We start from the raw sequence: 25,066 nt of genomic DNA on the forward strand, positions 1-25,066 counted from the left end.
AACCCAAGGAGAGAAAGCAACCAGGACCTGGAATTAAGCAACTACCTGTCTGTCTCCAGAGACCAACCCTGTGTACCAAGCCATTGCTGCAAAGCTAATGTACCACATATGGAGAGAGATTGCCAACAACTTTATAAACAACAACCAACAGAAAGATTCATAGGTCTGTTTCTTCTTGAATGCCCAGCCCAAACCTTGCTCCCAGCCTGAGCCTATCAGTTTTTGTTAAAATAAATAAAAAAAACAGTGCTCATATTGTGCAATTTGTGATCCTTGCCAAAAAAGGGATGGAGGACTGGACTGACAGGAGTGCTGGCTGGCAAACCTGTGCCAGGATGTTTGCCCAACACCTGCCTACATCCAGATCAAGCTCCAGAACAAGAACCACACTTATTCTCAAATAAAGAACATGATGTCCTTCCTTCAATAAATCAACACATGCCAAAAAACTTCCATGGCTGGGCAAAAGTCCTGTGGGGAGGTCAGACTGAACAGTTTTACCCTAGAGGAAAGTGAGGTGCCAAGCAGTCAGAACATCTACAGATGAGTCTATATCTATAGGCACGTTATAGAAGAGTCTGAGTATATAGTATGCAAATCAAGCCTTAGCTAAAAAAGAAAACAGATTAACCGACAGGCTCCTTCCAACGTGACACTCCTCTTCCACTCAGCCTCCCTGTCAAAGTAGAAATGCCCAGTGTGCAGCTGCTCTGGGATGTGCCAGGGGTGGGATCAATGGGCCCACAGCCCTCTCCCCCACCAGACAGGCAAATGGCCACATAGCATTGGCTCCAAGAAATTGTTCTAAAACCCATAGTGAAGAATGACCAGCCATTCTACACCAAAAACTACTGCAACTATCTGTGTAAGGAGGAGGTGTCACTGCATGCAAGGTAAGTATCATCACCCTCTCCCCAGTCCACACATCTTCCTTCTCCTCCCAAAAATATGGTCCACCAATGACTTGTGTCCCTGCTGTTGAAGAGAGACAGGTATTCACAAAATCCAAGCTCATGACTTGTACTTCCTCAGCACTGCAAGTGAATATTCTGAAGATGTGGCTCGTACATCCCAATTCTAAAAGCACACCTGCATGCTTTTGGCCTCAATATTTACAGATGCACAGGAGTATTCCTCCAGCATCAGCTATGTTCAAATAAGACATTAGACTATCTGTGGATTTGTTTTTAATACTTAGAAAACAATTTAAAAATAGAACCCAAAATCCCAGCTGACTTACACTGCCATCTATTTAATAGCACAGGTCTGGGAAACCCCCACTAACAGGCCGGTGGCACAAGTAAGAAACAAAAAGCTTCCTGCTGCCCTCTGGGTTGTGAAAAGAAATACAGCAAGGAACATTTTTTGAAATCCTTCAGCATGATTTCCCAAAGCTCAGCTTTTTTCAAAGCAGGAACACAAAAGCCATTGGGCACAGAGAGTTGTGAATGTCCTCTTGCTCTGAGGTTGCTCGCTGACAGCTCCGCTTTGCGATTTTGCCAAAGGTATCCACAGGCCTGGCGTTTCGTTGGCCAAGTTCAATGTCCCTGTTCCCCAGCCTTTGCACTCCAGTATCTAGCAAGACATGAAAGAGGAAGCAGCTCCTTCCTGCCCAGCTTTGACACATTTGCAAATGTTGCAAGAGTGTGATTCACATTTCCCCTCTGACCTCCCAGAAAAGAGCAGAGGAGTTTTGACAACAGCAACGGCAGGGCGACAGCTGGAATTGGCTCAGGGGTTTTCTCCCCTTCTTTATCCTTGTTGATAAACAAGCTCCAAAAAGACAACAGCTGTTTCTCATGTACAATGATGAGGGACTGGCAAAACCAGATTTTTTTTTTTCTCCCTAAGCTCAAAAAAATGAATTTAAGAAAAGCTAAAATTCCCAAGACACAAAATTGGATAGCTCTGCTTCCTTTATAATCATGAGTTTTTAACAGATGAAATTACTGGGTAGAACAGCTAATATTTTAACAGATTCCTTTATGGCAGAGAACATCAGAAACTTCAAAGACTTATTTTAAAAAAAAAGTTTGATTAGGAGTTTACATAAATGAGAACAGACTAAAATGCTGTAGTCATACTCATCATTATAGTTACATGAGGACATTTACCCAAACTGACTTTTTTTTTTCATACTAAATTCCTACAAAGCTGTGTTTTCAGTTCTGTACCCACATGAAATTCCCCAGGATAGCTTTTCTCAGGCAGAAGATATGTAAGCATTACTTCTGAAGTAATATTTTTCTCTTTGGTACCTTTTTATGACCCATTCTTAAAGCACTAAAGTAAAAATGCATGAACAAGAACATGTTTTCCTGGTTGTACACAACTTAATTAGTGAACATTCAACATTCATGGTCTGACATTCTCCCTTGAGGAGAGAGAATCACATACACCAGCAAGCTGCTTTACTAAATGTTGGTGTTTGATGAGCACACACAGCTTTCTAAGCAGGGAAGAGCAATGCCTGTGCTAATTCTCAATTCCTTTTTCTGGATTTCAAAGCAAGAAAATCCCTGTCTGAAAAGAACTTCAGCCTCACACTACCAAGTCCCACCATGTCCAAGGGTCAAGAGATATCAGTCCCAGGGTTTGGGGTTCTTTTAGTATGTTAGTGAAAGGCCACAGAGCAGCTTAAACTAGGATATCCTATTTTTCTTCATTTCTGAAGGACATGAGCACCACATGGGTCTGACCTGCTCAGAACAGCTTGTGCTGTGGAGAAGTGCACTGAGCTGTCCCTCACATTTTGTCCATGTGAAAAATCAAGCCAAAAAAAGGAAGCTCTTCTAGCATTGTCTACACTTTGATTTAACTTCAGAACCAGATTATTATTGAAAATATTCACAAAAAAAGAGCTGGCAACCTTTTTAAAATGTCATAATTCTGCACCATTGCTCTCAGCCCTGCAACTGCATGTAAGCAGTGCCCTACTAACAACATTGATTTGGTATCTAGAGGAGATGATTGTCAGTCCTAGTTGAGATACCATTTCCACATCTCCATCCCTACAGAATAATGTCTGAGCCTTTGCAGAAGGTCTGTATTCTTAATTCTAAGCATATCAGAAAACAGCCAGCATGCATCCCTCAGCCATGCTCTTCTGGGCCTCCCGAAGCTTCAGATTATTTGTAAGAAAATATGAACAGGAGCAAATTATGGGGAAAAATGGTTTTGGGAAAAAAAAAAAAAAGAAGGAAAGAAGGAAAACTGACCAGAAGAAATAATAAGAGCTACAGAAGGTAAGGACTGAGAAAGCAGATAATAAAGCATTAATTTCAGAATCACCATGAGATAAAGGATTGCTGGAACTATTCTGTTCTCAAACTTAGAGGTAAAAAAAAATCCCTCAAATACTAGAGAGTTAAGTAACAAGCTTTTAAACTTTCTTTCAGTGATAAGAGTTAAGCAAGACTCAGCCTATTAATAGCTGAACAGGAAAAAATATGCTTGATGATACAAGACAGTTCTTATATATGTTCAGTAGGAGTGCATAGAATCCAACAAATATAACTTGTAGTTATATAAATGTGGGTAAGGCAAATGAACTTAGATAACTGTACCCTTATTGAGATCTTCTTATAAGCATAGAAAATACCACACAGTTCCTCTTTAGGCTATGGCCAAGACTTCCCAGAAATGTCCTCTAATGGTCTTATGAAATTATCCAGCTGAGCTTCAAAAAGACATTGATTCCCAACATAAAAGTTCTTCCTCAAATAACTGGGTTTGATGATATCTACTTACTGGTGAAAAATAAAGCCCTTCATGACAAAAGTTATCAGATGCAATGTTATGGCTATGTTAGACAAGACAGGGAGATAATGAGGTTGGTATCATGCTAGCACAAAACATTTCAAAAAACCCAAAAGGTATATTGAGTATCTTGAAAATACACAGGGAAAGAATGGAAAGTCCTTGGAGAATACAAGTACTTATGCCATTTAAATTACTTGCAAACTGTCACTATCATCTGCACTAAGATTGCCAAGTGAACATTCCCACAGAAAACTGATAAACAGTATAATTCAGTCAATTAATAGTATAATTAGTATAGTTAGTATAATTAGTATAAATAGTATAATTAATAGCTATAAAAATAAAGGTATAGAAATATCAAGCTACAGTGAAAGCCAACTTCAGAAGGTTTAGACACAGCAAGCAGAGGCATTTACTTTATGACAATTCTTGCTTTACTTTATGGAGGTTGGAGTTACAACATTAAACTTCCCTGAAATAAATAATTAAAATATAAATCCCACAGCTGACAGGCACTTTTTTCCTTTGCATCACTCACTCAAAGGTTTGACACCCTGAGAACATCTAAGCACCCTCACTTTGAAATCTCTAAGGATTTATCCTCACACAAGCATCAGAGCAGTAAGACAGCAGGCTTCCCTCTTAAAGCACAGTGGATGGCAGCAGGTAACAATCTGGAAATGGATTTCCAGGTGTTTTTTGCTGTCAGCTCCTTACAGTACATCTCCTGGTACATTGCTGCATACTGGAAACATCAGACAGTGGACACAACTGTGTCTATTGGAATTCTTGCTTTACTTTATGGAAGTTGGAGTTACAACGTTAAACTCCCCTGAAATAAACAAAAATAATTAAAATCCAAATCCCACAGCTGACAGGCACTTTCTTCTGCAGTGACAGCACAGCAAACCTCTCCTAAAGTCCTGTACTCTTCAGAGCAGCCCAACTACTGCTACTGCCTCTTTTGACAGACCCTCTCCCTCCTTGCCCCAAAAGGCACATCCATCCCAGCACCTCTGACAGCACCTGGCCAGGCACTTGGGAACAGCTGGACATGCAAAGATTTGAGCTGAATCTCAGGGTGAGAAGAGACAGAGGAATATCAGTATTGATCATATCTCACCATCTTGGTACCATGGTACACACTATACCAGCATCTTAAATGCATTTCTGAGTAAAAAAAAAAAAAAGAAAAAAAAAAAAAGTTGCTCTCCACAACTTTTAACTTTATTTAACCAAAAGCTCACAGAAAACTGATATTTACACTTCAAACAGCCTGAAACAGTTCTGGAGAAACACATCCCATAGTCACCAAAGTGCAGGGCGCGTTCCCAGGCCTGCAGAGGCGAGTTTGGGGCCCCTGGTCACAAAGGGCTGGATCGGCAGCTCTGGGCTGCAGCTGGCAGCCAGGGCCTCACACCACGCTCTGAGCTGGGATCAGCACAGCCTGGCCCACTCAAGCAGCTTCTCTCTCTTTCCCCACGGCAGGAGAAGTTACCACAGAACATTCAGAGGTCTGTGAGTGGCACAAGCAAATGTGCTCAGCACACCCCACCTCCAGCTGCACCCAGCCCAGTGTAAGCCCTGGACACCAGCACACGTCCAAGAGCAATAAATGCAAATATTAACTGGAGAATGCAGCCCAAGGAAGCAGAGGTGCTCTGGGACATCCAGGGAATTGGTTTGGGTTACAGCATTCTCTACGTAACCCAAAAAGCTCTCCAGGACTGGAATTTAAAGTGGCAAAAAATTATTTCATATTAAAAATATGGAGAGGGATCATGCCAAAGAATGAGTTAATTAAGGTGGAGTTTCAATGACAAAAAATTGCTGGACTGCAGAAATTTTTGAATATTTTCTGACTTTGCAGATGAAAATAGTGTTTCATTTGATTGAAAAATGATGTTGGGAGGGGATGCCCCATGCCTTTTTGCAGTCCACTGGACACATTTTGGTTCTGAACAGATGCATTTGATCTCCAAGTGCTTGTACATGTTCCCAGGCTCAAAATAAGACAAAGAGGAAGTATGTCTACACTTTAAACAGCAACTTCCTTTGACACTGTGTCTCTTCTTTCTCAAGTCTGCAAAAGCAGAATATTTGAATCTTAAATTAAAATGTAGCATCATGGATACTGAAGATTTAAATTGTCGTGCAATCCATTAATTGAAATATGTATCCACACAAGTGGTTTTTGCCTAAAATAAATTATTATATATTAATATAAATATTAATAACTAAATGCCTTTTGCAAAAATAAATCAAAGCTTACCCTACTTAAAAGGACAGATGAAAATCAAGAAAATTTTATGTACTGCAGTTAAAGAGGAAGAAGAAAAGCATATTATTTACAAAAAAATAAAAAAAAGCAAAGATATTCTGCAGTCCACACACTGAGGGAAAGAAATTCAAATGAATGTATATTTTAAAAGATGATTGACTGGCCTGCTGAACTGGGGTCTTCAGGATCAACCACAGTAAACTCCATGGCAACTACTGACAACATTCCCACAAGAATAGAATTGGCCAGCACAGCAGCAGAAGTTAAGTTTTATCCCTACAGCAACACAACATTTTCAGGGGTATTTTGTCCCATTGTGTCATTTTTCTATGTTATTGGATTGCAGAAAATCAATTAAATAATTTTACTATTATGAAAATGTGATTAAATATTCAGTGTAATGTTCCTACTCAATCTAAACCATGAGATTCCAATCACAAAGGACCCTTGTAATAGAAAGAGAACAAAAAGAATGGATTTTCTCTTCCAAGAACAGTAATTACAAAAATATTCATTTTTATTTCAAACCTCCAAGATCTCTCTCAAAACCTCCCTTTTAGTTCTATTTTAATTAAATTTTGAACACCTCAGCCATTCAACTGCTGACCTATCAATTCAGACTGAGAAGAAAATATTTTACACCCTGATAGCTAAAGCAGTTCAGAGAACAGCAACACGATGGATTTTCTCTGTTAGAATGCTCTTTTTCTGTGCTCTGGACAGGACAATCTGCCTTTTTGCCATGCAGATCAGCCTAAGATGTTCCTTTTGGGACCGGAGCTCCTTTCCGTTCCTAAGCAACAGATTTGCATAAGCTGAAGGAGCAAAGAAAAATGCTTTTCACATCATTTACTGGCCTGCCTGATTAAAGTAAAAGACAGAAGAAAGCAAACAGCAGCTGACAGTCCTTTGTGCAACAGATTTGACATACTGTTAAGCTTTCAAAAATACATCTGCAAACGGAATCTAAAAACACGCTTAATATGTGAAAAAGAGAAAAAAAAATTCCAGCACTGTATTACCCCATCCAAACATCATAGCAACCCCAGAAGAATGGCCATATAATAGAAACTATTAATTTAGTATCAGACTCCTACAGGGTGATGTGGCTCACAATAACTGCAGGCTTCCAAAAGCAGGCACGGACCGGGGGAAGAACATGAGGCTAATAGCATGGGAGGAAATTTTTTTTTCTTTAATTTTTTTTTTCTTTTTAGCAAATCTCAGCTTCCTAAATTAAAAGCTCTTTGTGTTCAGTCACATGCGAATTTTTCATGCAATCCACACTGTTACCTGTCTAGCTTCTGTCTCCTGCAGGGAAACATCCCAGCAAGCAATCCCCATGCCTTCCATCTCTTTATCCAAGCAATGCCTGTGCTATGATTGTGCAAGCCAGGTTCAAGTGCTCAGTGATACACCAGTCTTATCACCTGGAAAACTCAATTCTGAGCAGTATCAGTAGGCAACAGCAGCACCATTAATGCAACATAAAAGCCACACTTCAGTGAGTCAGTACAGTTCCTCCCACAGGATAACCAAGGTCAGAAGGACAGCCCTGCTAAGGATGCTGTCATGGAGCTAAAATGGCTTGCTGACACACTGACCACCAGGACTCAGAGAACAATTAGTTATGCTTGTCAAGTAACTTCCTTTTCACTATCCTGGATGAATTCAAGCACTTTCCAATAAAAGGAAGGTCTGGCACTCTACTATCATCGCAGCAGATTAGGAATGGGGGAGTCTTGGGCTCTTTGAATGAAGCCTAGACCAAGACTGGTGGGTGATGGTAGTCCAGAACTGCCTTTCCTGAAGCCTGCCACCATGTGTATGTCTACTAATGACTCCTCTTTACAGCACCAGTAACAAAACAACTAGAGAACACAGTGCAACCTCAGCACTCCTGTACCATAGCACCTGGCTGGAGTCACTCTAATTTTGCTAGCAAGGCACCACAAGAGTGGATTTATCTTTTCCTGCTCTGTTAGCAGCCAGCAGGAGCATATGGATGAGCACATACTAATTCTACAGCAGCAGCATCTGCAGTGGATGATGATGAGGCAGCAAGTAACAACCAGGTATTTCAAAGGGCAGCCTGGCCAGTACCATGCATCTGCAGCATCATTCCACATCTTGAAACTTCAGAACAGAGATACAACTTCCTGATGTCAAAATACAGGGTGAAATGCTATCCCTCTGCAGGAAGCTCGAGTGGAGGATGCACACACTTCAAAAATGAAAAATTAATTTTTTCATTCCACTTATTTGAGAATCCATTGCAATGGCATGGGAGAAGCCTAAGCCTCTAAAATTTCCTCCAAAAGTATCCCACTTAGATGAACAAGGAGGGAGGGCCTGTCTCTGAAGTTTGTCCTGCAGCATGCAACCCCCCTCTGCAATGGCACTTGGGTTACAAGAATTCACAGAGGTGTTTTGTTTGGTTTGCTTTATCTGTGAACCAAAGTCTGAAGCTCAAGATAAGTCACAAATGTTTAAAAAAAATCTGCTGTTGATGGGGCTAGATGGCTGAGAGGGTTTGTGCTGGTTTACTAATTAATTCTCACAGAACTGAGTTAGCTCTGAGTGAACTAACTAATGTACAGAATGAACATTAGTTAGTTCTGCAATATTTGGCCTCTCTTCAGACTGCAATGAAGCTAGAGATTTAAGCATTGTTTCATTCTAGGTTAGGTGTGCTGAGATCTGTCTTGCTACACTGACTTGCCTTACCCTATTAATATTCTCTGGTATTACACCTTTGAATTGCACCATTTCACCTTCCTGACCAACCCTCTCACCTTCTCTTTTTTGCATTCTTTTCTTCTCACCCAGTTCACTCCTCCACACTCCTTTTTAATCTTCTCAGTTTGCTGCCATTTTTGCATTCTGCTGAGCTGCTCTCTCCTGCAGCTGTTCTCCACAAGCATTTCTTCTGTACTTGTTCCTGATCCTGCTCCTGCTGCTGCACGGCTGGTAGGAAGCAAAGCTGCACAGCAGTGCTTTGGAGCAGACTGAATTTTAGCACAGAAGCACAGCACTTACAGCATGTGAAAACTACAACTGCACTTGTGAAAAGCTCTCTCACTTCTTAGCAAAGGTAACACTCCCACTGTGAACGCTCTGCAAAGAATGGGAAAGTGAGCAGCAAAAGCAATAATCACCCCAGAAAGGAGAAAGGAAAGCAAGTTCACATGGGATGAGCCTGGCATGGCTGAGGATGAAGTCTTCCATCACAGACTGCTCACACCTGCTCAGCATGGTTTCCTTGGCTGCCCTTTGTGTCTGGTGTGTACAGAGTGCTGGTACTGTAATCAAAAAGGGCACACCTGTGTAGGTGGGCTGAAAGGAGCTGGGGATGGGGGAACTGAGCACCCCAGTGGATGGAGGATGGTCATGTTACAGGTAAAAGAGATGAGCCTCAAAGATGGAGAGAAAGACAAGGGTCTGGAGGCTTCAGGTTTCCATCTAAGCAACAACACAACCCCTCGGCCTTAGACAAACTGTTTATTTGGACTCATATAATGACTTTGTTGAAAAGGACCATAAAGACCACACAGTTCATCCCCCCTGCCATCAGCAGGGACACCTTCCACCAGACCAGGTTGCTCAAGGCCCCATCCAACCTGGTCTTCAACAGAGATAGGGCACTCACAGCCTCTCTGGGCAATATGTTCCAGTGCCTCACCACCCTCACAGCCAGGAATTTCTTCCCTATCTTTTAGCTAAATTTCATCTCTTTCAGTTTGAACCCATTACTCCTTGTCCTATCACTACAGTTCCTGATAAAGCATGTGAGTTCTGCACTTTTATTTCACAAGAATGGAGAGAAGTAAGGAAAAAAGAGCATTGTTTTCTCAGGGGAGGGGAGGACAGCACTCTCTTCCTTAGCCCAGTTACATAGATGGCTGCTCCAGGGTCAGTCTTACAGCTTCTCAGGGGAGTCTGCCTGGCACCACCCCTGCCTGTGGAAGGACACCCACCCCACCACTGCTGGGGGCAGCTGTCCAGGCAGGGGCAGCTCCCAGGTCCCCCTTGCACGGTGCCTCTGCATTTCGCATCCAGCTCCATCTTACAGCTTATGTCCCCCAGTGACACAACAGGCATTCATTACATCCAGTGGGGTTTTGCAATGCAAGCCTGCAGCTGAAGCTCTGGCTTCAGCATTGCCTTATTTTGAGTTTAAAAATTGAACAAAGGCTTTAATAAAAATGACTCTGAAAGACAGGCTGTCTGCTGTCATTCCCACTCCTTCTCTATACCTGTAGGTACTTGGTAAGTCAACAATACAATACTCTCCACTTTCAGTCAAAAAAGATCACACAGCTTCATCTGAAAAGTAAGTTGGAAGATATTTTAGACAAATTTGTACTATCCATGCTTAAAAGTAGCTATTTATTATCTATAAATAATAATAATGTACAATTATTAATGTACAATTATTATTATAAATAAAAATAATGTACAATTTTGCAAAATTACAGGATTTTAAAAGAAAACAATTTTAAAAAACCAAACCAACAGGCTTCAGATGCTGTTAAAAAAAATCTACCATTATGTGCATTTCTGTGAGGAGAGAGTGAATCAGACAAGAAGTAAATAATGGTTTAATAGTTCTCTTAAAAAAACTAAAGAAATAGTACATGACCGAGTAGAAGAAAAAACAATAAATACATTTTAGTTTCTTAAGCTCTCTTTTTCCTCAGAAAGAGCTCAACATCTGTAGTATTTTATACAAGAAAATACACAATCTCAGTGAAAATTCATCCAAAGCATTACTTCAGGTATCACCTGACAAGCATTCACATCCATCTTGAGCCATGTGTCTTGACAGTTTGCCTGAACTTCACACGCAGAATCCATAATTCAGTGTACTCTCCTTATTGATTTTATATCACTGAAACCACTTAAAATAATTAGAGTTATCCTGAAAGAAGGCTATAAATAGCTTCAGGTCAACAGCATTTTTATTTCCTGCCAACAAAGCATCCATGTCCCTGTCAGAATTAAAGTATTTTAACTGAAGTACAGCACTAACATATTTTTATCTAAACCCTGGAAACAAATCTGTTGTATAGGTGTAGAGTATAAAGTAAGCATCTCCAAAAGTACCTTGTGTCATTTGCACAGCTGGAATCACTACTTAGCATGACAACTTTTGAGACTTATGTCCTAACATCAAACCACAGTACTGGCATTTGTTTCTAAAACCGAAAGCACCATTTAATTTTTCTTTTATTTTAGAATAAAGTAATTTGTAAGAACATTACTGAGACTCAACCCTGCTAATCATTTGCAGAGAGTGTCATCTAGTAAGCACAAGTCTACACACTGACTGAATTCTTAAGATGCCTTTCAGTGGAGGGAGAGGAGGGGGGGATGGCATTTTTTTCCACCAAATGAGCAATTACTGGCTTTAAAAAGTTTGTTTGTCACTCTATTACCTCCTGACCAACAGTGACAGAAAAGAGACCTGCAAAAACCAACCATGTGAAAGGCTTGCTGAAAGACAGACTGTTAAACTGAGAACATCTCACACAATATGGCTCAGGCAAAGAGAAATCCTACAAGTTCACCCCACAAATAACCACTTTGTAAGCTGGGAGCACTCACAAACTGGGAAAAGGAGGGCACCAGGCCTGCTGCCCTGGCATTTACCTCTGATGAAAGCAAGAACAGAAGCACCAATTCCATATGTGTTACCTGACTACTTGAATAAGAAAAGCTTTAGTCAAGTTAACAGGTAGAACATCCACTCTTGTGGAGGACACTCACTTTAAGCCCTGCCCAGTCCAGAGCACCTGTCCTGGCAACACGCCCACAGAGAACCACAGAACAACCACCCAGTCAAAGAACTACCATGTTCACTTTTACTTCTCTGTAGTCATTGAGAAGAGTACAGCAGGGACCTCATCACAGCTTGGCTAAGAGGGCTGCAAATCCACAGCAGACCAAGCTGGCTAAGTAAACACAGTGTGTGCCTGGCAGGCAGACAGTGTAGCAATGAAGGGATTCCCACCCTGAGAGTCCTCCTGAGCTCACCATCAGACTGATGCCCTGCTAGGGTCCCTTCCAGCAGGAGCAGAGGTCTGGCAGAATGAAACACCTACAGAAAATGTGGGGAAGGGATAGAGCAGCAGGACACAAGTGCTGCTCCTCAGGAGCAGGGACCACCACCATCTCCCAGCTGGGAAGGCTTGGAGAGATGAGCTCCTTCTCCAACACCCAGAGCCAGATCTGTGCTCAACTCGGCTGCCCACAACCTTAAATCACCTCTCCCACAATGGTCTTTCTGCAGAAAGGCTACACAGATATAAATTCACTTGATATTTGCTGATGCTCAGCCTGAGGGAAAGGGGGTTTCTTCTGAGATGGCAAATGCCTGATCATTATGTGCGCCATACCAGCCTTTACCACAACTCCAATTTTTACAGTTTAAGTCCAAGATAGACACTTTTCTCCCAAAACACTGAAGTGTGTGAATACAGGATTTTCTTCACAAACATTTGTGAGTGCACATATATTTACAGACATAACAGAGCCATACAGTAAACACACAGAGAAAAATCTTTCAAGTCTTATGAAGAAAACATGCTTCAGGATTTCTGCCAGTGTGTTTACAAGAGATAAGGAGCTACCCAAAATATCTTACAACATTTTTGGTGCCAAGAGATAGAAAGATTAAGTACTGTTTTGCAACCTCTGTCTTCTTGTAGCAAGACCCATCAATGCATCAGACATTATTTTTACCACCAGAAAGGCAGTGATGTGGATTAATGGAATTACGTTTTAACAAAGCAAATCAATAGGTGTCGCAGACATCTTTCATGAAAAATCCTTTCTTAGGATTTTTCCTTGTGACAAGCTGCAGTTCAGCAACCAAAGTAAACAATGGTTATCTGCTGCTGTGGAATGCAACAGGTGATTGGTCTCCTGTGGGTGTTTGGATTTCTTGACCACTCATGGCAGAGCTGGCTCTTGCTCTGTCTGAGACACAGATCTTTGTTATTCATTCTTTTCTATTCTTAGCTTAGCTAGCATCTGAAGAAACTTTTCCTTTCTATTGCTTTTTAGTATAGTCTTAATGTAACATATATCATAAAATAATAAATCAAGCCTTCTGATCATGGAGTCAACATTCTCGTCTCTTCTTCATCCTGAAAACCCTTGTGACCACAGTCACAATTGGTGACCCCCGACTGAGGAGGACAATCATCACTTGGTGAGACCACCAGAGGAGCATTGCTGCACTGGGTAAATCTCAAATGTGTGGCATTGATGGTTGCTTCACAAGTGACCACAGAAGTGGATTCTAGCCAGGAGCTGAAGAACTGAAGATCCGAATTTGGACAGAGTTCACAGCAAGGCTGACCACAAAGGGAACCTTCTGAAAAGCCTCCAGGAAGATGTTCGGAAAGCTCAGCAGAACCATGCAGATAGCCAGAGAGTCCTGGACACTGTCACAAGGTACTGTTGGTTTTTCCCCTCCTAAAGATGAGGTCAATCGCAGTTTGTGGCTGCTCATCTGGAGGACTCCTCCCCTAGAGGATGAGGTTCCATTCTCCCCTTCAGAGGAGAAACTTATTGCCCTCTGGCAAAAATGGGGTGAAGAGGACAGAATTCTCCTGTTGGAGGCAGATCTCTGTGATTTTTTTCGATGGGCAAAGCTCTTTGGGTTTTTTACGAATGTGCTATATGCCCTCGATGTGTTTGTCTGGGAGTGTATGGGCTCCATTTTCCAATTCTTTTTATACCGGGGGTTCGGATGCCCCTCGATTTATCCAACCTTTTTGAAGCTCTTTCTAGTCTTGAAACGGAGAGCAGCTGTTTTTCCCTGGATTGCTAACTGCAAGGGCAAAGCCCCGTTCCCCCCAATTCCGGGGGAAGACCCTTTGGAGGGGGACGCTCTGCTGCTTTCCAGCCCCCCCGAACCACAGTGGGGGGGCGAAGTTTCGCCCGCAGCCGAAGTTTTTTTTACTGCGTCTTCGGAGCATGCTCAGACGGAGCCGTTTGTTCCCCCCTCCCGTTGCTCTCAGGGGGGATGGGAGTGGGCGGCGCCGCCCCGGCCAGCGCCGCGAGCACCGCCCCGGCCAGCGCCCCGAGCGCCGCCCCGGCCAGCGCCGCGGGCGCCGCCCCAGCCCGCCCCGCGGGTGCGGGCGGTTCCCCCCGCGGCCCGTCCCGCGGCCGCCCCTCCGGGGGAGCCTGTGGGCGCTCCGGCCGCGGTTCCGCCGGCTTCCCTGCCTGCATCTATCTCAGAGACACCGCTTCCCGCGGCTGCGCCGATGTTGCTGGGCAACAGCGATCCACCGCTCCCCCCGGCCGTCCCGCCGCCTTCTGCGACTGCGGTTCCGCGGCCGATGTCAGAGTCCGGCGCAGAAGAAGCTGCCGACCCCGTGCCGCCCCCGCCGCCCCCGCCGCCTCCCCAGGCGGCCCCGCTGCCTGCCCCTGCGGGGACTCCGTTCTCCATGTCCGCGTCAGAGGCTGCCTTGGAGCCGGCAGCAGCAGCAGAGGCGCCTCCTGCATCCAGCGTGACTTCCTCCCCGAGTTTTTCGGGTTGTCCCGGGGCTGCCCCTACGGGGGGAGCTGGGACAGGGGAAGAGGGCGTCAGCCTGTCCTTCCGTGGAGGAGGCATGGCCCGACAGCTGGCTGTGGGCGCAACCCGGCTGCCTGTTTTCAAGATCAGCATTCTTGGCGGGTTGGGGGGTGTTTGGTCCGGGGTTTCCCCCTGGGGGATGCGAATCTCTCTGCCGCCCCTCGCGCGCCCCAGCAGCGAGGGGAAGGTGGGTCCCGAAAGTTCTGCCCCTGGTCCCCAGCCCAGAGGGGGTGGCGGTGGTGCCGTGAGGCAGATGGGAGGAACACCTGGTGCATTTGCATTGCAGAGGCAGAGGGCACAGCAGGAAGCGAGCATCGCTTGTCTGCTGTGGGGAAAGGACATCCCCAGACCCGAGACGAAGTTTCTCGGGACAGCTTCTGTCTTCCCATTGCCGGCATGCCTCGGTGATTTTGGGGAAAGGAAGCGTTTGGTCACCCCTTCTGCCATTGTACTGGCAGCAGGGTGCGGGTCTGTGCCAATGCAGAGCCTGCCTCGGGGGCTGGGCCTGGGCTGTCTGCCTTGGTTGCTTGGGCCAGGGCCACCTCCCAGCCTCCTGTTGAGTTTGGGGGCTTTGCTTCCCCCTTCTGGTCCTGGGCCACCTTTCAGTGGGCCAGGTCTGGGGTTCCTGATCCTTCCACATGGGCCAGGGCCCCCAAGGGCCTCTCTCTGGCTCCTCTGCTGCTGCTGCTGCTCTTTCCGACAAGACAAAAAAAAAAAAAAAAAAAAAAAAAAAAAAAAAAAAAAAAAAAAAAAAAAATTTAAATTGAATAAAAAAGGGTGAAAGAGCTGGCAGAGCAGCTCAGAGGCATTGAGGAGCCAGGGATTGGCTTCAGCCCAAGTTGTTCAATGAAGGGCTGTGGCAAGACATTTCAGAAATTTTCTAATTTTCTCAAAATTGTTTGAAGACTGTCAATGGACTTTTGATAAATATTGATGGACCTTTTTCTGTAGCAAGCCTGTTTCAGGACCAAAAGAAACTTTCAGATATGGCAAAGAGGAACATCTTCAAGCCATGGACTTTTCCTGAAACTCAGCTGCTTGGACTTGAATTTTCTTTGCATTGTTTTTGCATTTTCTTATATTATAGAATTGTTTTAGTAATATGATAGAATTTTATGTTCTACAGGTGAAGAAATTCCCAGTGCATTCCACAGGAGCACTTGAGTGGAGTTTGATTGGCAACAGATAACCTGTCAAGTGTTTGTCTTTTTCTTCGGCATGAGTACAGCAGAGAAAATTACAAACACTTTTTCCTTTTAATTTAACTAAATAAAAAAAGGTGACATGTCGCAGACATCTTTCATGAAAAATCCTTTCTTAGGATTTTTCCTTGTGACAAGCTGCAGTTCAGCAACCAAAGTAAACAATGGTTATCTGCTGCTGTGGAATGCAACAGGTGATTGGTCTCCTGTGGGTGTTTGGATTTCTTGACCACTCATGGCAGAGCTGGCTCTTGCTCTGTCTGAGACACAGATCTTTGTTATTCATTCTTTTCTATTCTTAGCTTAGCTAGCATCTGAAGAAACTTTTCCTTTCTATTGCTTTTTAGTATAGTCTTAATGTAACATATATCATAAAATAATAAATCAAGCCTTCTGATCATGGAGTCAACATTCTCGTCTCTTCTTCATCCTGAAAACCCTTGTGACCACAGTCACAAATAGGCACTCTGTTATCAGCATTACACAGCAAAGTGTGCCCCCGAGCCCTACTAATGTCAGCTTCTAAGGGCAGACGTGCAGTAAAGAACAATCCTGAACTGACATATGTAGCTTAAAATATAAAGCACCATCACCAAGCCCTTTGTGAGTTTTTGTAGGTATACAGTCATATTTCAGAATGTTGAAATGTCCTTCTTTCATTTTACTGTCTCAGCTCTGCATAAAAACCAGGACATGGATAGGCACCTTTTATTTGTTGTATATACAAATAACAATGTAGCCAAAAAGTAGCAAGATGACCTTCAAGAGCAAAGTCTGCCAGAGGCCACTTGTAACAAGGTATATTTTCTACAGATCAGAAATTTACAAATCTGTTACATTTACTCCTCCCTCTTCGCCTCCATCCCTGGGAACATGAAATGAATCCCAATCCCACACGAACGGATGGATCCGCCTCGAACCACTTCAGTGGCCACTCACGCCTGGGCTGTGCCACGCTCCTGCAGCATCCCCAGGTAAACAAGCACCTACCCTGGTTCAAGCATAATTGCTTATTAAGTTGGGGCTTGCCATAGTAGCTGCAGTTATTTAAAAATGTATAAACAGTGGAAATTCAGAAAGTCCCACAGCCACTGTTCCAAGCAGTGAAGTCAATCGCACAGCTGACTTCCAGCTCAGCAAGGTAAAACTTGCTGCCCAGCATTCAAGTTTACTTTACTTGTTGGTACAGCAACAAGAAAACCAAGGAACCACTTGAAGAACTTGCCCAGAGAACATAGGGCAAAAACTGTAAAATGAAACCCACTTGATATGCACATAAAGGCATGGAAATTACATTAAAATTAATTTTCTCTTGTATAGCACTGCAAGCAGTTCTAGCAGGTTTCAGGCCAGAGCATGAATACAACTGTTCTGACAAATAATGAGCTTTGTGGGGATTTTTTGTTCCATCTTTTTGTTCCAACCTTGCAGCTCAATTCAAACCACTCTGAATTTTCCACCTCAACCTCAATATCTTGGAAAACTTCAAAAAACAAACTTTAAAATAAAAATCAGATGATTCTGACAATAGGGTTATGGCAAGGTTTTTAAACCTACCCTCAGGAACAAGCCACCTTCCAAGACAATTCTCCGCCAGAATGAATAAACAAAGCACTAACCAAAACTTAAGGAGTGTATCAGACAAATATCTAACATGGAACACAGAGCTAGAACAGATTCCTGGTAATTACCTAATTATGCTACAAAGTCAGCATAATGGAACAAGAGAATCTCTTGGTTTAAGCCCAGAGGACAATTTCCATCTAAGGCAAACTGAAGAAACAAGAATTTTGTTAATGAATACATTGAATATTACAGGTGCATCACTAAAGCACTATGAGCTTTTTTATAAGTCACACATTCAGAAGTTAAAACTGAAAAGTCTGAATTGTTTGTGAAACATTCCCTTTCTTATAACGTACATTTTTTTAAAAAAATTTAAACAACTCAGACAATTTGGCTCCATTTAAGTTTGAATGTTGTGATAAATATTATGGGAGAAATTTTTAATTAGCAGAGCTGAGCACACCACTCCATTCAAACAGCACTCCACTCTCAGCATCATGACCCTCAAAAGAAACTGACAAACCCAAGACCTGTAAACAAAACCAAGTCTTTCAAGAGGGGATGTTGGGGGATGGGGCTATCTGGGTGTTTTGCTAAGACTCAGAGAGGTTTATTCTCAGAATATATAAACAAGCTGACAACCTGAAAACCAAAGTACATTAGAAATATTCCATCAAGTACATAGTCCTTATTAAAAAAAAAAAATCTAAGCTGCCACAAAGAAAGACTGATGTACAGTTTTTAGAGGGCAAGCCAAGCAAGCTTTGATGATACCGGGGTAAAGCCTTCCCAATGCTGTACAGACTTCTTCCAAATTCCTCCTCCTCCCTCCTGGCAGTTACAGAGACAACTGGCTGCCTACACCAGCCAGACTTCACAGACCAGTTGCCTGGGAAAGCTTAAAGAGTCTTTTATAGTAGAACAGGAGAAAACTTTCGTGTGTACAAAAGTTTAAAAAAAAAGTTTTTTAGAGGTAAAAGTGGGACTCAAATGAAGTCAAGAATCAGAACTTAAGTAATGAGCAGCAATGCTTTTCCTATCACATAGCTCAGACATTCTCTGAGCATAAAACAGTTTAAGTACAATCAATAAAAACATAATTCAGACATTGCTGAATTGCACTACAATATTATTATAAATTCAATTTTGAAGAAAACACTACCACACAACACTGCATATGTACATATTCAGTAAGCTTATTATAATAAAGTTATGCCAAATAAGTAACTGGAATGCAATAAGGACTGGAGTCCTCATTAGCCTAAGCTTTCCATTTCCCACAGTTTACAGAAAAGCCTGGTATGACCTTCTAATTAAGAAGAAATTCCTCCAGCTAGCTTTCCTCCTCCTCCAATACACTCTCTCCAGCTAGCACTTCAGGCAGACTGGCTGCATCCCACAAAAACAACTTCCTCCCAACAGCCTTGCTGGCACAAACAACTATTTACATGTCGAAATGCTACTTCAACCTGCCATCAACAGCAAGGGAATAAAAATCAAGGCAATGAGAGCCTACTGAAAGGCAAAATATTAGCAGAGATGTTGATGAACTACAGGAATACTCAGAGAGATGAAGTGCAAGTCTGTCTTCACCTTTGCTCATTAGAGAGGAGGGATGGGGTGGCAGACCCTCCATCTGGGGATTTTCAAGCTTACAGTGCTGCTGCCATTACAGAATAGTTATTTTTATAGGATAATTCTCAAGTTCCTCACGAGGGAGTTATTCCACGTCCTTAGACAGACACTCCAGATCACCTCCTTCCTCTCAAGAGGGAGACGAACCTGCACAGAGCTTTTTACTTTTTTTTTTCCCCCTCTAGCCCACTCAAGACAGCCTAGAAGGCAGAACTCTGACCCCTCGAGTGCTGAGACACACGGGCCACGCACGAGAGAGAACAATCTACATCTTACCCCCAGAAACAAAAACCAAGAACGGCTTTTCGGCGCCCACCGCTGAGGGACCCAGCCCGCCTGAGGCCAGGGCCGCCCGCCCGTGGCTCCGCACGGCCCTTCCCGCTCCGCCCCGGGCACCGCCCGAGCAGCGGGACCCCCGCGGCACCTCCCAGCTCCGGGGAGCCCCAGACACCGAGGGGGGATGAGGCCACCCCAAATAAGAGTACGGAGCTCACGGTTACCGGGAGAGGGGCGCGGCGGGGGCGCGGACCCGCAGATGAAGCGCCCGAATCCGGGGGAGGGCCCCGGGAAGCGCAGCTCACCCGCTCTCCGCCGGCTCCCGGGAGCGGCGCTGGCCGGCGGCGGGAGGAGCCCGTCCGTCTGTCTGTCTGTCCCGCCGCCCGGGGGCTCCGCTCGGCCCGGCCGCCGAGGGTCGCGTCGGCCCGGCGGCTCCGCTCCTGGGCCGCGCCTGGCAGGGAGTTTCCTGTCTGAGTCACTTCAGCCGGGAGTTGCGCAGGGAAACACCCTTCCTGCCGCTCCAGCTCCTCCTCCTCATCCCAAACCTGCCGCCCCTTCCCGCCCCCGGCAGGCTCCGGCCCCGGCTCCTCCTCCTCCTCCCGGGGAGCCGGGAGTAGTCCCGGAGCTGCCGCAGGCGGCAGAGCTGCGTCCGGGACCGGCGCTTTGCCTCTCGGAACACAAATCTACGCCCAGAACAACCGTGCCCACTCGTACGAACCCGGCACAGTGCCATCCAGTGCCCGCCCCAGCACCACCGCAGGGAAAACCAGCGCCACAGGGACACCGGGGCGGCAGGAACAGGTCAGGGCCGGGGCTTCCCACTTCGCAACTTCGCCGGCATGGCGAGGGAAAAACACCAGCCGTAAGGATGAAAAACCTAACCTTTAACCATCAAAAGGGATCCGGTGGGAAACCCCTTTAAACATCCTGCAGAGGGTGCTCATGTCTGTGATTTTGTATCCGAAATAACCGCACTTCATTAAAATCAAAACCATAAAAACCAGGCAGGTTTGGCAGCCTCCCACTTGAACTTTTCTGTAAATGACACCAAACATATGTACTGTCTCATTTTAAAGTTTTCTTATTTTTTCCATGCAGTGTTCTCCCATTGAAGTTCAGCTTATTTGCTCAAGATTCCATCTAATGAACTTGACCCTGCACCACAAACTCAAACTGACCATTCTTTTTCACGGAAGTTTGTCAAGATTGCTCTTTCCAGGCACTGTTTTATGGCAGAAAGAATCCACAAACTACTCCACATAGGGAACAGCTACCTGAGAGCATGGGAACTTCCAAACAATTTTTCATCAAAGCTTTGTATTTGCTTGTATTTGTCTGCTTTAAGTTGCATCCAACATTTTATTTACTTTTGAAAACCCTCTCTATAATCTAACCAAACTGCACACTGTTGCCATAGCAAGCACTTCTAAGTCTCTGTTTTCAACAGCTGTTCAGGGGACACTGTGCTATTAATGATTTTTGTGCTGAGAACAGAATAATTAGTCCTTTACTTCAATTATCGGTTGTTGGGTTTTCCCAAAAAGTTTGCACTGCCTCAAGTTTCTTTAAATAACCATTTTGTAATAGCATCTACAAGAATGCCTGTGAAGAGTGGGGATAAGGTGCTAGACCCCCAGTTTTCATTATTTCAAATTTGATCGAATCCAATTATTCCACCCTTTCCATGTCTCAAGAATTTCCACAGCTTGTGGAGAAGTTATGCATCGTTGCAAAATGTTATCATTAGCATTTCATCATATCACAGAGACATCTTCATAGCCATGTTTTTTTCCAAGTACTGCAACATAGTCTTTTCTACGAAACAATTAATTTTCTAAGACATGGCTGCTATTCTTCTCTGTCTGTGTATATTAATGAACATTTTGAGTGCATATACCAAATGAATTCATTTCGATTCCTTTCAACCATCACAGTTCTTTATCAGCCTAACTTCTTAACCCAGCTTAAGCAAAAGTGTAAAATACAACCAGAGCTGGATGCTTCCATTTCCAAAGTGATACCTGATTGTCTCCAGTGCCATCCATGCTATGCCCTTTTCTGCAAATTCTGCGTGGGACAAGGAGCTTGATTAGGTAAATTACTCATCTTTGTAAAGCAGGATTAGTTTTGTTTCCTTGTCCTGAGCAAGTGCAAATTCAGAACAGCCTTGTTAATGCAACCCCTCAGCCTACATCAGCCTACATCAGCCATGAGACATCTGTTACCAGGCCACAACAGAGCAGCAAGGATGGCAAAGTCGAATGCTCCCCATGAGATCTGATCAACAGCAGCTTGCCCCCACATGGGCAATACTTCATAGCCTGCCAGTCTGTCCCAAGCAAGGCCACCACTGTGGCTCCCCTACTTGCTGACAGCCAGCTGGTGCCAGGAGCAGCTGCTCTGTATCAAAGCAAGACTGCCAACCAGCACCATCCTGTCCAGGAAACAACAGCTTGTCACAAGGATTGGCTGATGCCCCAGATCTTGCCATCTCCATCTAAATAACTGAGTGGGGAAAGTGGCTGCTTCCCCACTGATGGGGCAATCTGCTTTTTATTAGCATTCCTATACATAAGATCATACAAAAAAAGCTACTCAAGATCTGTGTCGGTTTTTTCTATTATTTGATGTAGGAATTACACAACAATCACTTTTTGCCTTCTGAATGTCTATGGTTTCATGTAACATGTGATTTGCCTATCAGAAGCATTTTAAGTGAGCCCACAGAATACCATTCCAGTTGCCTGATTTAATTCTGTAATGCCTCCACAACTCCCTGCTCTTTCCACTTTGGTGGAACTTAAGTAGTGCAATGACAGTACTTGATTAAAGATGTTCAGCAGGTCTCCATGAGCTGCTTCTCCCTCTACTGGTATTTGTCCTTCTCAATTATCCCTACCACACTGAACACAGGCCTCCTAGCTAGAGAGACATGTATCTACATATTCCCAATCAAGCCACTAACCGATATCCTAGCCTCTGGAAATTAGGTGTGGTTTTTATCAGGCCAGACTTAGGGCAGTTTGAGATCCTTTCTTGGGTGGAATTGATTTTAACCCATGCCTGTCAACAATCTTTAGGAAGATCTGCAACAGTAGCGTATCCTTGTCTTGGCAAATTATGCACGCTGTACCTAAACCACACAAGTAACAGATAATATGATAGTAACAAGCTTAACGCAGTTGTCTGAGGACTGGATTTGCCTTTGATCAAGGCACCATGCTACAGGACACCCACAGGTCTACTTCCTGAATTCCAGCTAATTTCCCTTTATTTTTACTTTTCCTTTAACCATTTATCCAAAGGCAATGAAGGAATCTTTTTCAAGAGCCCAAAGGATTACACTGAAGAGTTTCATTCCACAGCAGCCACAGGAGACTCAACAGGAGTCCTGTGGTTCTGCCACTGGATGTCTACTATGTCTCAGATGGTGATGTTACTCTCTGGTTTTGCAGATATTTTGGTTTTTAAGTTTAACAATACATCTAGCTATTCATTTAATTTTTCTTACCTTCATGACTTCAGAGATTTTTCATCCTCATAAAGATCACAGGAAATTGTCTTGATTTGACACAGAAAGGTATTTAACAAAATCACGGTATGCAATGGTCCCGATGACCTCAAGAACAAGACATCATACAAGAAAATAGGTAATTGTCTATTAAACAATTTAAAAATTAAATCCAACTTCTGGGAACATATCAGCCACTTGTGCATACTCTGAAGAACTGGGCAAGATTTTTCACACCAGAAGTCAGCACAGACTTGGTATTGTATGTGGCAAAAGGTTTAAAGCTCAACAAGGCTACAAAAATATTATAAGGTTCCACACTGCATACAGTAACACATTATTTCAGCTCTCAGGAGATACGCACTTATGAAGAGGACACAGCACTTGGGAGAGCTTAAGCAGAAGAGACCAAGCATAAAGCAGCATCTCAGAGGTCTCAATGAGCAAAGTGAGAACCTAACCCACAGCAGGAAGCCTACACCAGCTACCTAAACACAAAACTCCTATTAGGAGTCCTCCACTTCACAGGGCCTTACACAAATGCAGTGATCTGGTCACTCATACCTACCTTTAATTCTAGGAAAAGCCAGATTCCTACCCCCAGGTGCCCATGTTCTGCCAAGAGCACAGCTGACAACAGCAGGTGTGCTGCATGTTCATAAATACTCATTAGCATACAATGACACCTGCAGCTCTCTGGTTCCCATTTCCCTCCTAGAGCTGAGTGACACCATCTGAAATGGATCTGAGCAAGCAGGGTTCCCTACTTCTGCTTTCCAGCTCTCTGAAACACTAGACCAAGGTTTTATTGTAAACTTATAGGGATTTAACTCTATATGTGTGTACAATGGGCCTGTCTCCCCTCACCCTGCCTTCCAAGGCTGCTGCACATCGTGCTGCCAAACCACACCAGAGCCCACCCAATGTCCCTGACAGACATTAACACACGTTAAAATCTTCCTTGATTCCATTACAAATTACATTCACTTTGCTCGTGTAGGACATCAGTGCAGAAATCAAGGCATGTATGTTAGGCAATTCAGCCCCCTCACTCTTCCCCCCAGCCCTGCCCCTCTATCCCTGGGAACTTCATTTGCTCTCTAGGCCCTCAGACCTGTGATCCTGTGCAGCCTTTCCAGCACTAAATGCACGGTGCAGCAACAAGACACTACAGCAGCCAGCAAATACCAATTCAATCAGTGAGGAAAGGTTTGTCTCTAAGTGTGCAAAGTAGCACAAGAGGAAAGCTGAAAAACTTGAAAATCTTTAGTTAGTAAGATTAAAAAGCATGTCAGAGGAATTTTTTTCTCTATTTTTAATCAGCCTGTAATATAGTACTGCTATCTTTAATCCATGCTCCCATGGAAACCATCCGATCAATGACTGGTTGCTAACTTTTTTTATATCAAGAGTTTGACACAACCAAAGGTCCTCAAGTACTTAGAGGTTAATTAGGGGTTATTAAAACTAAAGAGCAAAGAAGGTACTGGAGAATTTACTGAATCAATGCTAAAATGTGGCCTAGAGATAACAGAACCCCACAGGCAAAAACAAAGGAGAAGAAAGAAAAGTAACAAGTCAAATAAGGGCTTCTATGCTGCAACTTTGTTAAAACTGCATCCAGAAGTTAAGGAGAACAAATAAAGGTAGAAATGAAATTGTGACAGCATCCAATAATAGAGTGTGTTCTTTCCAAAGAATTTTATACCCCCTTAGAAGCTTAGAAAATTCTGTTTCTACATTCTTTGCTGAGTGTTTTATGCTTTGCTTTAACTAAACTTGCAATTCACAAAACAATAGGCTATGACAGAAGTCTTTTGAATCTATACACACATGGAATAGTTTATACCTTTCCTAACGTCTCCAAAATTGCTTACTTGAAATTCCAGAAGAGCAAGTAAAGCATATTCAAATGTTGTGTCTCCTCTAACAAAGAGGAAAAGTATCCAAAAGTTAAGATTCAAATAAATTCAGAAATAACTGACAAAAACAGGAATGTGAAAACAAGGTAAAAAACATCCAGAAGGAATGCATTCAGGACAGAATCCAAGAAACAATAGTTCTGTAAAGAAAACAGAGAATGTTACAAGGAAATCTGAGTAAATATATAAAGATACTCCATATCTCACATAAAAGCCATTTTTTCTCCAAACAGGTAAAACACCATTTTAACAACTGCCAGGGGACTGATGGAAAGGTCCTGGTGGCATCACAGGGCATGCACACTAAAAGATAGGACTTGCCTT

At 43.5% G+C, this 25,066-nt stretch overlaps 1 protein-coding gene across 2 annotated transcripts in view; it reads right to left on the minus strand.

The window, feature by feature from the left end:
• CYFIP1 (cytoplasmic FMR1 interacting protein 1) overlaps nt 1–19,776 on the minus strand; it is a 79,592-nt gene extending 59,816 nt beyond the window's left edge. The window contains exon 1 of one of the 2 annotated variants that reach the window (XM_036383046.2): nt 19,615–19,776. The gene's annotated coding sequence lies outside the window, so the exon portion shown is untranslated. The remainder of the gene's footprint in view (nt 1–19,614) is intronic. The other variant, XM_036383059.2, reaches the window with a different exon arrangement.
• Nucleotides 19,777–25,066: the final 5,290 nt, after the last annotated feature.

This window comes from Molothrus ater, chromosome 2 (assembly GCF_012460135.2).
Source record: "Molothrus ater isolate BHLD 08-10-18 breed brown headed cowbird chromosome 2, BPBGC_Mater_1.1, whole genome shotgun sequence".
NCBI lineage: Eukaryota > Metazoa > Chordata > Aves > Passeriformes > Icteridae > Molothrus > Molothrus ater.